The following is an 18,435-nucleotide window of genomic DNA, read 5'->3' as shown; positions in this document are numbered from 1 at the left end:
ACTACTACTGGCTGACTACCGGCATATAAATACACTCAAGTATCTCTAATCTGAAAAAAACTAATCTTCTGTGACCCCACAATTCCCTCCAGCTATTGACCAATTTATTTGCACTCCTATTCACAACTTCTTGAAAAAGTACTTGAAAAACATGGAGTGATCTTTGGCTATATTTCATAGTGAATGGGCAACACTACATGGCTTGTTAGAAGCCCTCAGGCATGCCCATTGGTGGATGACCAGCTTTTGTCAACAGTCTCTTTTGTTGAGGATCCTCTGTTTTGTCGAGGACCCTCAAATATGAGCATATGTAACTTTTTTCCCTCTCTGAGATATTTGTTTCTACAGAGAAGTAGTTTTCAAACTCTTTCCTTGGGTGTTAATTGTGGAAGGACAATGGGAGAGCTGAAAGCAGCAACATTTGCTTTGCAGATGTCTCCATAATCTCCCATGCCTGGTGTCTGACTGGGAAACCATTCTTGTTTAATTTTGCCAGAGAACAGACTTCTCTCTGGTGGAGCTAGAGAAAGGGTCACTTTCAGAATGTAGTGGAGGTGGGTGGTTTCTGAAGGTTGAATAGCTTCCTCAGATAAACTTTTAAACAATATTCCAGTTTTCATCCCGTAGCCCTTCCTTGGCTTTTACAGTACCTGACAATTCCAGGTTTTGAGCTTTCCAGGGCTCTGCAAGGCTTCAAGGCTTGTACCTCTTCAGTAACTTCTTCTGCAAGGTTATATTTGACTTTTCTCCACACTGCTTACATCATTTGCCACTCTTCTTTCTGTTCTCATATATAGTGGTTTTATGGTTTAATTATTTCTTAGTTTCCTCAATAACGGGCTTTGTGGATTTGTTTCACATTTTCCTGGTTTGGGGGTGCTTTTTGTTAGACAATGGGCCAAAAATGTCTCTACCCCTCATCTAAAAATTGGAATTTCTCACCTTTTAACCCATTTTGCTCCGCCTCTTATCTCTATAATTCTGCTGAAACGGCTTTTGTCCAAGTCCCCAGTGATCTCCTGATTGACAATACATTGGTCACTTTTCCAGCTTCATCTTGGAGCAAAAGATGCTGTTAACCTTTCTCTCAATTTAAAATGCCCTCTTTTCAGGATTTTCATTACAGGATATTTGTTCCAACTTCCTCATCAGTTGCTCTTTCTCGTATTTCTGTGTAGGCTTGTCCTTCTCTTCGACCACTGTGAAATTTGGAGTGCCCTAGGACTCAGTCAGACCCGTCTCCATTCCGACACTTGCAGTCTTAAGGTAAGCTCATTCTTTTTGAGACTTCGGTGCCATTCAAAGGTGCCTGGACTTTGAAGGAAGACAGACTTTGAATTTAGTCCTAGTTCTGTCACTTCCTAGGCATTTCAACTTTAGATTTCTCAAATGTAAAATGAAGGTATGGAACTGTAAGATCTACCATCTCCCTTCCAGCTCAGAATGGTACATCAGATTTTTGGGAAGTGGGGGGCAAAGACTGAGTAGAAACAGAACCTGGACATCAGTTGGGAAGTGCAGAGGCCACACTTGGCAGACAGGAGTAGTTCACAATGTGACGTGGGGTCAAGTGCAGACTGGTAACTGAAATTCGCTAAAGGGAGCCCATCAACTAATTTCCAAAGGCTGTAGCCTAAGCTGGCATAAAGAACAGGAGCGATGATTCAGTCAGAAGGCAATGTGATGAATTTGCCCAAACTTCTCTTTTTGCCACTCTATTTCAGTTGGTTACTCATTTGTGCAGTTTTTTTTTGTTTGTTTGTTTTTTTACCATGCATTTCCTATGGCACCATTTGGCTTTTGAAACAAATCCCTGTAAGATATTTCCCATCATTAACCCTTTTTTCCCAGTTGAACCATATTTTTCAGGAGATGAGAGTGGTAGACAAGTGAGCTGTATATTCAGAGTTGCCCAAATATATAACTTCCTTCCATAATAACCTTCAGTTTCATGTTCTTCTTAGTTCAATAGGGACTGAGTCTCTCCTGGTGCCAGTGGCATCTAAAATGTTCAGGTGGATATAGCTGAGCTCAGTACTGCTGACCACAATGAGTGTTTGCAGGGGCATAGGACAGAGTGGCACTCTGCCAAGTCCTGTGCAACAGAGATTGCGGAGCCCACCCGCTTGGATGGAAGCTGAAAGTAGACAACCTCAGGGTAGATTTGTTTTGGTCCCATTTTAGTATGGGCTGGCAGAGCCTGCAGTTCTCTCCAAAGGACTTCCCTATCACCCATTAGAGCAATATTGGGCTGCAGGTGGGAGTAGGTAGGTGTATACTAGGTCCATACCAGATAATTCAACCCATAAGTCATATTTGGACACAGTCTGTTCAAGAAGAGTTGGGGGATCATACCAGACATTACGAGAGCTTAGGGCATTGAGAACTCATATAAATCACTGGTGGGAGTGTAAATTGGTGCAGCCCCTTTGGAGAACAATTAAATCGTGTCCTGTGAAGTTACATATTCACATATTGTAAGACCTAGCAACTCAATCCCTAGTTGTATATCATAAAGAAATTCTTGCTTCTGACCCCCTGCCTTGGGAGACAGATATAAGAATGTTCATTGAAATTTTGTTTGGTACAGCAAACAAAGTTAGAAACAAATTAACTGTCTATGAGTAGGAGAACAATTAAGTACATGACGGAACATTATTGTAATAAAAAACCTGATGCAATAGAAAAGTACACATCAGTTTAAATGAACCAAACATAGCTGCCTGTACCTACATAGAAAAAGTCTCAGAAACATAATGCTAAGCATAAAAAGCAAGTTCAAGAAAAATACAATATGACCATTCATTATAAAATTTAACATGAAAAATATAATATATTGGTCATGGGTGTATAAAAATATACAACATCTATTAAAATGATAAACCCCCAGCTCAGGATAGCAATAATCTCTGATGAGGAAAAAGGGGAGTATACACAGGACATGCCAATACCTGTAACATTTTATTTCATTAGCCTTGTGGTGGATAATGACTATTCATTACCTTTTGTACACTTTTGTTACACTCAAATACTTAATATTTTTTAAAAAATTGTTGAGGGTGAGTAGCAAAGGCTGAACTTATAGTTCACAGGGAGGCAGTGCTAAATCTAAGGTTCAAGTCCCCACTCTGGCCAAGTTAGGTGATGGAAGGCAAGGTGCTTCCATTGTGGAGCTTCCTGAGTTGACCAATAGTGGAGTCACAGAAAATCTCTTGGTTCTGGCTGCCTAGGTTCAGATATAAGAACTCTACCTATGATTTTTTGGTTCTGTTGACTACTTCTGAAGTTTGCCTTGCTGGCTTCATCCTGACAAGAATGTTTCTGAATGCTGCTCTGTCAGTTTTTATCCTTTAAATGTATTTTCCACATGAGGGATAGTAGGTGAGGAAGGGAAGTAACATTTCCTGAGTGTCTGTGCTCTGCCAGGGTCTCCGCTGGGCACTTTTTATGCATTAATTCACAAAAGCCTCCCAACAACACCATATGGTGGACAAGACTATCTTTGTTGTGCATAGGAGAAAGCAGATTCAGAGGAGTGCGGTGATGTGCACATGCTGGGTGGAGCCCAGACTGGAACCCACACTGGTCCTGGTACAGAGTCTGTATTGTGTCTCTTCCATCTGCAGTATCCAAACTAGGTATAGGACCATGTACCATGTACAGAGACACAGGATACATACACAATATATGTTGTTTGTTTGTTTGTTTGTTTATTTATTTTTATTCACTCATTCGTTTGCTTATTTATTTGTCTATTTTCTGGGGCGTAAATTGTACTCCAAAAATTGAGAAATAACTCAACATGGTTTTTATATAATATAGAACATTATGGAATAGAACACAAATGCACATGCATTTTTAAGAGGAAAAAGGTGTTGAAGAATTTTCTTGCTTTCAATACACCACTTCAAATTATATCCTAGGACCCTGGAGGTTCACTTTTACTTTCTCCTACTAACAGGGGTGCTCCTGAGGAAGAGTGTAAGAAGTGCTGGACCACATCACTACTCTTGTAAATCAGTTTGGTCCCAGACCTGCTGAATTGCTTCAAAGTAGCTCTTTTTATCATCATTGAGACTTAGTATGAGAAGCCCTCAGACAATTTCTTCTTGAGACTTTGCCTGGGTGCTCCTGTTCAGAAGAGGTCTCTCTAGAATCATCAAAGGAAGCACTGACTTCTGTGCAGTTTCATGATGCAGCTGCATTTTCTACCTTATGGCTCTGTATAGAGAGAGAAGAGCCAAATGCTGAGCACTTCAGGAGAGGTAGGCCAGGAAGATCTGGGGTCTCACTCTGACTTACTGTTGGACATACCATGATAACTTGAGTGCAGTATGTCCAGGAAGATTTAGGGTAATTCCTTAGTTGTTTGTCAAAATCCCAACAACAACTATAATAATAACCAGGACACTTACTGTATGTCTGGCATTGTGAATTCTTCCAACAGTTCTATGATGTAGAGATTATCAATATATTCATTTTACAGATTAAAACACAGAGGCACAGAGAAATAAGGAAGTTTCTCATGAACTCAGACCCCATGATATTATCTCCCAATCGATAATAAAGAATTGCTCTGCTCCATTTTTCTTAATTTTGTCATCAAATCTTCTTGCACCGAAATGAATAGTATCTCAAAATAAAATAAATCTAGGTTCTTTCAAGCATAAAGGATCTGAAAACTTTTTTCTCTCTTAGTTTTAAATTTAGAAAAGGCTTTTAGAACTTTCTCTTAGTAATGACAGCCTATAATCATTCTGCTCCAGGAATCAAGCGGTGTGTTCAGAATATGTCATTTTCCCCTGTGACACTAATGGCAAAACCACACTCCCAACCAAACCAGAGGATGACTGAGAGGGATGCAGAAGTGTGGTCTCCTGGTTTCCACTCAGGAGTCTGAGCCAAGCATTCTTGGCTTTCACTCCAACTTCTTAAGCAATATGCAAGACACTTAACCTCTTAACCCCATCTCTGAAATGCTGATGCTACCTCTTTACCTCTTTGTGAGGAATATTTCCAAGCTGAAGTTGCTAAAAGACCATGAAGATAAAATGTATAGAAGGCATATGCTTTCAGGGAACTGTTTTCTGGAAGAAGCCATAGGGTCTGGGGTGGTAAACTGTGAATGGGATTGGTTTTTAATTAAAATTATATATAATAAATTTGTGGGAAACCCTATAGTACAGTGATTGAGGGTTTAGACATTGGGGCCATAATGCTGGAGTTCAAATCCAGGTTCCTACACTTTTACAGCAGAGTGGTTTCAGCCTTCTCTGTCTTAGTATCCCCATCTATATAATATATAATAAATAATATAGTTCCTATAAAAACCTTACAGAGTAGGTATTATCATTTTCTCTCATTATAGTTGAGAAAAATATTCTAGGATATTTGTATATAATAAGCCATTAATAAAAGAGTATAAACAGACACAAACAAATGCATATGCATTTATGCATTTGCACATGTCCATAGTGAATGTTTCCACAGATCAGAAGCAAAACGCAGTGGCATGCATACACACACAGTGAATTAGGTAAGCTGTGCAATGTAGTAGGAAAAAAAATCATTGGATTTAAACATTTTAATTTTGTGAGTTTAAAATTTTTTTTACTGCCAATGACTACTTACATAAATTTGGGCAAATAATTCAATCTCTCTGAGAATGATTTTCCTTAATGAAATAGGCCAGTGGGTTCAATAAGGCATAATAACTCTTTGACTTGTTTTGTTATGCTTTGTTTTATAATTTTCCAAAGTTTTGAAGAAAGGTAAAATTTTCAGGTGAAGGTGGTGATTTAGGCTACACATTTGAGCTCCTCCTTTTGTTTCCAAAATGATATAGAAGCAGCTAAATCAATATAGTAGGGGGAAGTGTTTTTCACTGCTGGAAAAATAGGAAAGCATGCCAACACTTAGAAGAATTCCTGCACAAACCAAAGCCGCTAACATCATGGTGAGGGGGGCACCTACCAGCCTGGAATTCCAAACCATGAGAAGAAAAACCTGTGATTGGTAGTAGGATGGTTCTTAACACAGTGACCTAACAGTGATAGATTCTACACCTAACCATCTTCCTTTGCTTCTGTTTCTTCCCTACCTTGGATATATGTTTGGGTCTTCAGCCTTTCCAAGAAAAAACTGTATTATGTCTATCTAAATTGTCCTATCCTCTTTAACTTGGGATCCTAACATTTTCAACAAAGATTTACATGATGTCAGACAGAACTTACTCCAAAACCCAGTACTGAAGAACTTAGCTGTTTCTCTTTTGAGTCACTATTTTAAGGAAATGTCTCAGAAGTTGGAAAGAAGAGGACCAATTTGAAGAATGTGAGAAAATTTCCCCTTCAAACAAACTCAAATAAGAAACAGAAAACAATTCTAATCCATACTTGTGATAAGCTATTCCATCTCTGACACAACAGCAGAGTGAGTGCCACACTTAAGCACACACACACACACACACACACACACACAGGAAAGGAAAGATTCAGAATCAGGAAAATATTCATAGGTCTGAACGACATTATTTGTTAGTTAAAAAATGAAATGACACTGAAAAAAATATAAAATAGTGATGAAAGAAGTTAAAGGCATGAATAAATTAAAAGACGGCTTATGTTCATGGATCAGAAGACTTAATGCTGTTAAGATGACAATACCACCCAAAGTGATCTATAGATTCAATGCAATCCTTATCAAAATTCCAATGCCATTTTTTTTTGCAGAACTAGAAAAACTTATCTTGAAATTCATATGGAATCCCAAGGGGACTCCAAATAGCCAAAACAATCTTGATAAAGAAAAAGAGTTGAAAGACTCATGCTTTCTCACTTCAAAACTTACTACAAAGCCACAGTAATCAAAACCATGTGTCACCAGCATTAAGGACTGAAACATAGACCAATGGAATAGAGAACTCAGAAGTAAAACTTGGCATATCTGGTCAGTTAATTTTGGCAAGAGTGTCAACCATCCAATGGGGAAAAGACAATCTTTTCAACAATGGTGCTGGGGAAACTGGTTATTCATTTGCAACAGCATAAAGTTGGAATCTTATTTTAAAACATGTACAAAAATTAACTCAAAATGTATTTAGAACCTAAATGTAAGAGATAAAACTTTAAAACCCTTAGATTAAAAGCACAGGGAAAAAGTTCAGTGACACTGGATTTGGCAGTGATTTCTTGGGATATGACATCAAGTATAGGGAACAAAAGAAAAAATTAGAGGTTTAATTCCCAGCAGAGCATGTGTCTGGGTTGCAGGCCTGGTCCCAGGTTGGGTGCATGTACATAAGAAGCAACTGATCAGTGTTTCTCTCCCTTTCTTTCTCTCTCTCTCTATCCCTATTTCTAAAAAGAAAGAAAAGGAAAGGGAAGAGAAGGGAAGAAAGATATAGATAAATTGAACTCCACCAAAATTTAAAACTTTTGTGCATCAAAGGACACTGTAAACAGAATGCAAAGGTAACCCACAGAATAAGAAAAAGTATTTGCAAATAATATATTAGGTAATGGATTAATATCTAGAATATATGAAGAACACTTAGACTTGACAACAATAATAAAAAAAACAACCCAATTAAAAAATGGGCAAAAGACTTGAATAGACATTTTTCCAAAGAAGATATACAAATGTGCCAATGAGCACATGAAAAGGTATTCAACATCATTAATTACTAATGAAATACAAATCAAAATCACAGTAAAATACCATTAGGATGGGTATGATTTTTTTATAATTAAAAAAAAGTCCCCAAAGTAACAAATGTCAGAAAAGATGTAGAGATATTGAAATCCTTATGGATTATAGGTAGAAATGTGAAATGGTACAGCCACTGTGAAAAACAGTATGTTAATTCCTCAAAAACAAAAATCAAACAGGTGAATGAATAAACAACCATCACAATGTGATATATACATACAATGGAATATTATTCTGCCTTAAAAAGAAATGAAATTCTAATACATGCTACAACTTGGATGAACCTTGAAAACACACTAAATAAAATGAACCAGAAACAAAAGGACAAATATTATATGACTCCACTTACATAAAAAATCTAGAGTAGGCAATCCATAAACATAAAAAGTAGAACAAAAGTTGCCAGGAGTTGGATGGTAGTTTCAGTTTGGGATGATGGATAAGTTCTGGAGATGGAGAGTGGTAATGTTGCACAACTTAATGCCACTGAATTGCATGCTTAAAAAGTTAAAATAATAAAAGCTTTATGATATGTATATTTTACCACAATAAAAAAATGCAGTGAAAGCCATGAACAGTAAGTTGAATACTGAAAAAAAAGACAAATTGATGAATTACAAGACTAGAGTAAAACATTCTTTAAGAATTCAAAGACAATAATGGAGATTGAAATTATAATAGAATATGAAAGACTTGTTGGATAAGCTCAAGAATATAATGAACAATCAAGAAAAAGTAATAATAAAGGAAATAAAAAATTCTTAAGCTGAAGAAGCTTATTATCGATTCCTAGTCAGGGTACATGCCTGGGTTGCAGGCCATGACCCCCAGCAATCACACATTGATGTTTCTCTCTCTCTCTCTTTCTCCCTCCCTTCCCTCTCTAAAAATAAATAAAAAATAAAATCTTAAAAAAAAAGAAGCTTATTTAATTGTCAGATGGAGCCCAAGTCCTATACAAAGTATTACACAAAAGTAATGTGAACCCACATGTAGACATACACTCTTGACTTTTTTTTTAATTCCAAAGATAAAAAGAAATAATTTTTACAAGCATACAGGAGGGGACAATAACTACACACAAAGCAGAATGTACTAAATTGGCAACCCTCCTTTTTTATATGCAATATAGAATAGAATATATGCAAGCTGACATTGTGTCACTGTCACTAGTAAATACACAGGAAAATAGTCAGGATATAAGAACTTGATATTTAATTAAAATATTTACCCGGAGGTGAATGACAATAATTCTCAGATAAGTTTGGACTCGGAAAGTTTTTAATTTACATATCCTCCAGGAAAATTTTACCAGAAAACAGACTTAGCCAACTGAAAAATTAAAAAAAAAACACCAAAACTTCAAGTACTGAAATATGTATGTGTGTGCAAGTATGTGTGTGTATGTTTATGAAACATAATGCAAATATTTCTTAAGAAATTCAACAAGTATAGGTAGATATTAGTTAATTCTTGCCATAATAAAGGCAAGCAAAATTCATTGGGAATTGTTACCAAAATAAAAATATAATTATACTCTTTCAAATTACACTTTTCAAATCACTGGTGAAAAATTAAAATATCAAAAAGAGCAAAAGATAAATAGGTGGACAAAGATAACAGGAAAATACAAACATAATTGATAATATCATTTTTTAGCAAAGACTTAAAAAGCATTAGAGATGATTGGAAATGTATTCCATAATGATAGAAATATGAGCTAAAAATACAATATAATTTATAAGACAATGTGTTAGAAATTCAAATAAAATAGTCATAGTGGAAAGTTTTAAAATATTTCTATGTCTTCACAGATCAAGTACACAAAAATATAAAATATTTGATAAATTTAGTCAATACATTTTTATAGAAAACTTTTTATTCATCAAAGTATGCATACTTTCTAACATTCATGGCTAATAAACAAAATTTAACAATCTAGTCCACCAACAAAATTAATATTATTTTATATTTTTAATATATTTTATTGATTATACTACTACAGTTGTCCCATTTCTCCCCTTTATTACCCTCTGCTCTATCCTACCCAACCATCATTCCCTCACCTTAGTTCATGACCATGGGTCATACATATAAGTTCTTTGGCTTTTCCATTTCCCATATTATTCTTAACCTTCCCCTGCCTATTTTGTACCTACCATTTATGCTTCTTATTTCCTGTAACTTTCCCCCCATTCTCCTCCCTCCCCCTCCCCACTGATAACCCTTCATGCAATCTCCATTTCTGTGAATCTGTTCCTATTCTAGTTGTTTCCTTTGTTTTTTTTTTTTTTAAATGTCGATAGCTGTGAGTTTGTTGTCATTTTATTGTTTATATTTTTTATCTTCTTTTTCTTAGATAAGTTTCTTTAACATTTCATATAATAAGGGTTTGGTGATGTTGAACTCCTTTAACTTGACCTTATCTGGGAAGCACTTTATCTGCCCTTCCATTCTAAATGATAGCTTTGTTGGATAGAGTAATCTTGGATGTAGGTCCTTGCCTTTCACAACTGTGAATACTTTCTGCCAGTCTGCCAATCCCTTCTTGCCTGCAAGGTTTCTTTTGAGAAATCAGCTGATAATCTGATGGGCACTCTTTTGTAGGAAACTCTCTCCTTTCCTATTGCTGCTTTTAAGATTCTATCTTTATCTTTAACCTTGGGTAATGTAATTATGATGTGCCTTGGTGTGTGCTTCCTTGGGTCCAACTTCTTTGGGACTCTCTGAGCTTCCTGGAAGTTGAAATATTTCCTTTGCCAGATTGGGGAAGTTCTCCTTCATTATATATTCAAATAAGTTCTTCATTTCTTGCTCTTCTTCTTCCCCTTCTGGCACCCCTATGATTCAGATGTTGGAATGTTTAAAGTTGTCCTGAAGGTTCCTAAGCCTCTCCTCATTTTTTCAAATTCTTGTTTCTTCATTCTGTTCTGGTCGAATGTTTATTTCTTCCTTCTGCCCCAAATTGTTGATTTCAGTCCCAGGTTCCTCCCCATCACTGCTGGTTCCCTGTGCATTTTCCTTTATTTCACTTTTCATAGCCTTCACTTCTTCCTATATTTTGTGACCATACTCAACCATTTCTGTGAGCATACTGATTACCAGTGTTTTGAACTCTGCATCTGATAAGTTGGCTACCTCTTCATCACTGAGTTGTATTTTTTCTGGAGCTTTAATCTGTTCTTTCATTTGACCCATGGTTTTTTTTGTTTGTTTGTTTCTGTGCTCCTGTTATGCAGTAAGGGGCGGAGCCTTAGGTGTTCACCAGGGCAGGGCAACCCATGTCGCTTTGTTGTGACGCTAATGTGGGGGAGGGGTCAGAGAGGGAACAATGCTGCTTGCTCAACTCTCAGCTGGCTTTCAGTCACTTTCTCCGCTACCCATAAGAAAATCAAACCTTTCTGGTGCTGAGTCCCAGGTGGGTGGTTTTATGTATGTTCTAGGACCCTTAGGATCTCTCCATAGAAGTCTCCTGTGAGGCTGGGAGTTTCTCCTGTTGCTTCAGCCCCCACAAGTCTTTTCAGTCAGAGGTTTTGAGGCTTTATTTCCCTGCACTGGAACCCTGGGTTGCGCATTCTGTCTCACTCCTCAGTCATTCCTCCTGGTTTTTCCACATGTGAATGTGGGACCATCTGCTCCTCACCAGCTGCTGCCTCACCTGGTCCCCTAGCCACTGCCTTGCCGAGAGTCCTCTCCACCCCAGGTGCCCCTCTCCACTCCTCCTACCAATCTGGATGGATGCTTCTGCTTTAACTCCTTGGTTGTTGGACTTCCATACAGTTTTGTTTTCTGGCAGTTCTGGTTATTTTTTGTTTTTAAATTTGTTGTTGTCCTTCTTTTGGTTACGCTAGGAAGCAAAATGTATCTACCTATACCTCCATCTTGGCTAGAAGTAAAATTAATAAATTTTAAATAGGAATTATATAGACCACATTTTCTGAAAAAATGCAATGACTGGAAATTGAGAAAAATATTTAAAAAATCAAGTGGAAACTGTGAAATACTTTATAATCACATTAAATCAAATATAAAATTATAAATGTAAATTATTTAGAAATTAACAATAATGAGAACAGTATATGTCAGAGTACATGATATTCAACCAGAATGAAATTTAGAGTATAATTTATATTTATGACAAATTTTATTATTAAACAAGAAATAATTAAAAATAATGAATAACTGTCAATTCAAGGAACCAGAAAAAGAGCTGAAGTAAAAGATAAGAATAAGACAGAAATTAATAGTAGTAGAAGAATAAAATAATGAATCATAAAATCAAACAAATATACAAGAGAACTGATGAGTAAATTTAAGAGACAAACCACTGACTAATTGAATGGGGAATTAAAAAAAGACCTGAATGTCTTTTTTCTGTGAATGTACAAAAAGGGCTATAACTACAGATACAGAAGAGATTTTGAAAATTAAAAAGGGCATGTTGTAAAATGAAAATATCAATACACTGGTAATTTCTACCACTTCTCAAGGTAAGACATATGGTAACAGTAAGTCATATAAGAATTTAAGATAACTGTCAAAGAACTTCTTTAATAATGATTTAGACTTAGGTTGTTTTCTTTCCTCTGGGTAGTATCAAACCTTGAACAAACACATGTTTTCTATATTCGTTAAGATATTCCACTGCATGTGAAAAGACTGCCAACTCATTTTTCCAAACTCACATAATCCTTTTACCCCTAGGCTGACAAAGAGAGTACAAAATAAAACTCCTGAACACTCTTAAGATTAAATATTGATAAGCAATATCTCAAGGCTTACATTAAATCAAATCCAGAAATATAATGAAAGAACAAACTCTAATAAATAAAATTTATTCCATGAATGTAAGGTTAATTTTTCATCAGGAAATCTTTTGATTTAAAGTTTTCAAATAGACAGGACAAAGAAAATAAAAGAAGAAAGTTATAATTATCCTGACATGTCAATGGGCATTTAATAAAACAACATTTTTTTGGATAAAAGTTTTTAAATAAAATCAGAAGAATAATTACTCAATATAGTAAATATCTGTCTGAAGTCAATATCCAATAAAATGCATAATAATGAAACACATGTCATTCCTATTAAAGTCAGGAAATTTTAGCCAATATAATAAGACACACAAGAAGATATAATAGCTGTAAATATTTTAAAAAGAGAAGTTATCATTAATTACAAATAGTACAACTATTTTACTAGAAAACCACTCTAAAATTAACTGGAAAAGTGTTAAAACTAATAAAATGTTTGGTTGAAATGATGGGGTAAGAGTGTTAAACCAATAGTTTCCCCCCAAACCAATTTTTCTCAACAATTTTGGGATCATAAGCCTCTTCTGATACAAACTACAATCTCTCTGACTTGGAAATTTTAAAAAATCATCTAATGGAGTTCAATAAAAGCCCATGGAACCCCAAATTATAGGTTAACCACTCTGAAGTGAACAGTAATTTCAAAAATACAACAGAAAAAAATTATTCACAATAGAAGTTCCAAGTGTCAGAAGTAAACTTAGGAAACAGTGTCTGAGACTTATCTGAAGAAAATAACAAACCTTACTGAGGGGCAATAAAGAGAACAGACACATCCTTAAATAAGAAAGTAGATACATCTTTTGAACAATGTGTTTGGGCATGTCTTTCCTCTTTAGGTACCTGACCAATGTGTACCTGACAAGATCAGACAAAAAGAACAGATTGACATTTTTGGCTAAAAGCTGGGGTACTTCTAAATTAAGTAAACTTCTCCCAGGAGCTAGACTTTAGCTACACTTTTAGGGATTTTACTTCCAATTTGGAAGGCAATAATTTTAAGAGAAAAGAGAAAACTGTGTTTAAACTGGGCTAAATAAATTCTATTCCATTCCAAAAAAAAAAAAAAAGAAAAGAAAGAAAGTACATAGAGTAAAAATGCAATGCCATTTTGCTGAGGCTATTCTGCATTTTTCATACTATTCAAGTGAAAATCCCAAGAATATTTTGAAACATAATAAATATTATTTAAAAAACACATTGTAAAAAGGAAAAAGGAAACACAAAGGACCACGGAGATTTACACCCAACATTAGAAGTGAGGAACGACTGGTCTTCCAGATGTTGGTGATGGGGAAAAAAATAAAATAAAATAAAATATTAAAATAACATGTAATTTGGTTCTAGCATAGGAACAGACAGATATGCAGTGCATCAGAATAGAAAACTGTGCAATGGACCCAAGTTTATCAAAGGGTTTAACTTTTCACATTGGTAGTAAAAGGTCATTCAGCAAATAGTGTTGGAAAAACTGTCTAAACACTTGGAGAAAAAAAAGATTCACCTTGGCCTTAAACCATATATCAGAATACATTCTAGAAGAAACAATGATCTATGTGTAAGAAAAATTACAGAAAATACTATAAGTAAAGGTAGTCATAATAAGAACAGTAACAGCTCAATTATAATTATGAATACTGGTACTAAATATCTGAATAAATGCAGGAATAGAATTTAGTTCTACATTAAAAATAATATATTACAACCAAGTATCAACATAAATGCAAGAATGATCCAATATCAAAAATCCTTTTAATGCATTTCACTGTATTAGTAGGTTAAAGAAAAAAATATGATCACTTCAATAGATGCCAAAATGCATTGGATTAAATTTAATATCTATTCCTGATTTATTTTAAAGCGTTGGACTTCATTGTCATGATCTCATTTCCAACAATGATACAGTTAAAGTGTTTCAATTAAGGTCAGGAGAAGACATCTAGGGAGTTTTTAGGGAATTATATGCAGCAATTAACACTGAAATAATTAGTTCTAACAGTACTTAAATTAACATTATATTCTTTATTATGCTAGTGGAGAAACCTGAAAATTTTGTTATAATTTGTCAGTTGCTTTGCAAACTGATGAAGCTAAGAAATCTGTAAAGAGCAACATGATGTATCACAAAGCACATGAGCTGGACCAAATCCAGAATCCAGAATCCAGAATCAGAATACTAGTTCTGCCATTTTTTGTTATTTGACCACAGCAAGTTGTCTAAACTCTCTAAATCTCAGTGTCTTTACCTGTAAAATTAAGGTACCTGCAGGTCAGATGGAGTAAACCAGCCACTGGCTATCTCTCCTGCTGATTGTAACAAAAATCTGAACCAAATGAAAAAGCAAACACAGGAGGACTTAGAAAAGTAAACAAAGCAGGTAGATTGAGGAAGTAAGTTAAAAACTGGAGAAACGACCCTCACAAAGATAAATTTGTTTTCACTTTTCTCTCATGTCTTTAACCTGAGTGGAGGGTTTCAGTATATGGCAGCAGCCTGGGATGTTACCTGAAAAGGTCAGAATGCCCCTGTGTTTCTGGCCTCTGATGAAAGGCGATGCTGTGGTTCAAAGAATGTGGAGGAAATCTCCATTTTTACTTCTCTTGTATTACTCCTGGCTTTGTCCCAAGGGTGGCCTTAGTACAGAACTACATGCACAAATGTGGTGCCAAAACTCCAGGAGGAACCCCATTTTCCTTGCTAGAAGACTTGGAAATAGGGGCCTCACTAGGTAAGGCAGTGTTGGGGAGCCCTGGAGAGGAGACTGCTAGAGAAGGGGATCCCTTTAATTCTGTGTGTGAAGCTATATAAGTCCCAGGTTCATTTCCGAGCTGCACATGTGGAGGAAAGTCCCAATGCAGTTTGGTAAAGCCTTTGAACATGAAACAGACAAACAAAAACGGCCCACCACCCACAGAAGTAGTGACGGAACTTGTGATCTGAACCTAGCCAGGGTGATTTCTTACTAAAGCAGACAAAAAAAAAATCAACACTTACCAGAGGATTTGAATATGACTCAGAGTCTAAAAAACATAGTAGTACAAATTTCTAGGATATAATCTAAAATTACTCGACATACGAAGCACCTAGAATATGTGACCAATTCTTAAGAGAGAAGACAATTAAGATGGCAATCCTGAGCTGTTGGTACTAATAAACTAAGCAGTTATAATGACTATGTTGCATGAGGTAAATATAACACTTGAAGTAACTAGAAATTTAAAGTTCTCAGCAGAGAAATAAAAAATTTAAACAGAACCAAAAGCATTTTAGGACTGAAAAACACAGTATCTACAGTAAAAAAATGAATGAAGATGACAGAGGAGAGAGTCAGTGAACACAAAGACAGAGCAAGAGAAATGAAGAACAGAAAGAAGAAAGATTGCAGAGGAAGTGAACAGGGACGTGTGGAATAATATCAAAGGTCTAACATTTGTGCCACTGGAGTCCCAGAAAGAGAGGAGAAAATGACTAGTGCAGAAAAAAATATACCTGCAAGTGCCCCAAATTTGGTGAAAGACGTAAATCTATGGATTCAAGAAGCTCAGCAAAGCCAAAATAGGATAAAGTCACACAAAACCACACCCACACACATCATGATCAGACTGCGGAGAATTAAAGGTAAAAATAGATCTTGAAAGCAGTTAGTGAAATATGGCATATTACATACAAAGCAATGAATCAAATGACCATAGAGACCACATTAGAACCTGCAGTAACAATGGTTATACAGGAACAAATAAAAAATAATACATAAAGTGCTTAGGAGATAAAAGACACAAATGATAGTTATGTTTCTAATAGTAAATCTATATTTTGGCACATCATATTTATATTCCTCTCTATTTCTTCACCCTTCCCCCAGTTTTCCCTATTTGATTTGATCCCAAGAATTGGATGCAAATATACCTTTGATATTATTTCCTTTGATTTACCTCAAACCTTTTGCTTTTGTTGAAATGAGAGTCTCTGCTAACTCATGTCTTATTCTTAACAAGGTTTAAAAACTCTGAGTATTTCCTCAGTTATTACATATAATAATGCATCTTTTACTGTCATATAGGAATATTGTGAAGATCAAATGAGATATAGAGAAAAATATACAAATTCCTGTGACTAACTAAAACACTGAAAATCATATATTACAGAAACAGCACCAGCTTGAAAGTTCTGAAAGCCTCATTATTTTAGTCAATCTCATGAGAAAGAATTTGAAGGCAAGATGGCTTGCCCACATTTGCACGCAGACTGATAAGGTTGGGGACATTTCAGTAAACCATGTCATGCTTTGTTAGCTGACCCACAGGTTAGGCCAAGCTGTCACCAAGGGAAACCCTTACAGCCTTTAGGAAGGCATTTCTGGCTGTCGTCGGCTACATCATCAGCCTTTAAATATGAAATGCTGATTCCAGCAAACAGGAGATTCTAACCTCTGTCTTCTTCTTGGCACAGGAACTAGGAGCAGTGGTAAGGCACAAAAAATTAGATTAAATGTAGGATTCTGATGAGTAGTTTGAACAAGCATAACCCAAGTGGTTCTGAAAATCTAGGCATTCCACTAGTGTTTACAAGGGAGTGGGTAGGGAGGGGGGAAGTGGTGGTGGAAAAACAGAGACAACTGTACTTGAACAACAATAAAAAGAAAAAGAAAAAAATTGTCAGATGTAAAAAAAAATTTTGTGACCCTCTCTCTCTCCACCCTCCCCTACTTCCCAGAGTCTGTGAGCACACAAAATATCCACAAGGGATGTGATGTGTGAACTTGGTCTCTTGGCCAAACTCTTAGGCATGGAGTGAGTGGCGTCATCATGAAGCAGCCTTGAGTTGTAAGAAGATGTGAAGAATGGGTGAGAGGGAAGTTTTCTCTGAAAGGCAGACATCTTTGCATAAAGGATGCCATCATTCAAAGGCTGAGAAAGATTAGGAGTCTTGAATACAGCACACAGACTATAGAGACACTTTCTTGGAGCTTCTTAAACTCCTTGGCCAATATTTTTAAAAAAGGTCACATAGATTTCTTGGGGTTTATGATTCTGTTTATTAACATAAAGCAGCAAAATAGAGTGGGAAAATGTGTGGCCCATGTGTAGGGTGGGTTCTGCTTGGCATCCTCAGGAACACGATATGGCCTCAGTTTCTCCTTCAGTTAATAAGGAATAAGAAACTCCTGGTTTTAAAGTGTGGTCTCTGCACATCTCAAATGGCATGCATGCATATAATAGATACTGCTGAAAGAGGGACAGGGTTTGAAACTAGCTAGATGGTACAGACTACTCTTTTTATTACAGATGGGAAACAAAGACCTGGAGGAAAAGGGGGACTAGCCCTGAGCTTCTGCATCAGTACAAAATCCATCTTGTTAGTCCCTTTTCAGTTTTAGAAGAATGTTATAGAAAAAATTCTCCCTGTCCTCCCTAGACTTACCTTCCCCCTCTCTTTTTACCAACATGTCCCTACATGATTCGCACATGTGTCCCCCATGGTGCTTTTCTCCTGGGAACCATATGGCTTTTTAAAAAGTAGGCAGTGTCCTTACCTCAAAACTGTCATCTCCACTCTCAGTATATCATCCTAACTATGAATAAATGACAGTGTCTCTGTTATTGCTAGTTTTCATCTGTAGGTAGGAAAATCCAAAACAGTATTTTTGTTAAGCTAGGTTTAACAAATCCTTTTATGTCAACAACATTTTTCTGCACCTGATTCAAATTTCTTTTTATTTTGTAGTATCACAAACCCTCTCTTTCTGTTCCCTGCTTAGTAATTATGTATGACAATATTTCAAGCTCTTATTTCTCTCACAATGTGATTATATGTATGAAACCTTGACCCACCAAATGAATCTAATTAAATAAAAGAAAATACAGTCCCCCAAGAATTTGGTTTGCTAACATTTTGCTCCAATTTAGCAGA

The 18,435-nt window shown here is 36.0% G+C and overlaps 1 protein-coding gene across 1 annotated transcript in view; it reads right to left on the bottom strand.

The window, feature by feature from the left end:
- ANTXR1 (ANTXR cell adhesion molecule 1) overlaps positions 1-18,435 on the bottom strand; it is a 233,728-nt gene that overhangs the window by 180,692 nt on the left and 34,601 nt on the right. The window lies entirely within an intron of this gene.

This window comes from Phyllostomus hastatus, unplaced genomic scaffold (genome assembly GCF_019186645.2).
Source record: "Phyllostomus hastatus isolate PE091 unplaced genomic scaffold, TTU_PhHast_1.1 phas_scaffold_78, whole genome shotgun sequence".
In the NCBI taxonomy this organism is placed as follows: domain Eukaryota; kingdom Metazoa; phylum Chordata; class Mammalia; order Chiroptera; family Phyllostomidae; genus Phyllostomus; species Phyllostomus hastatus.
This window is presented reverse-complemented; position numbering and strand designations above follow the sequence as displayed.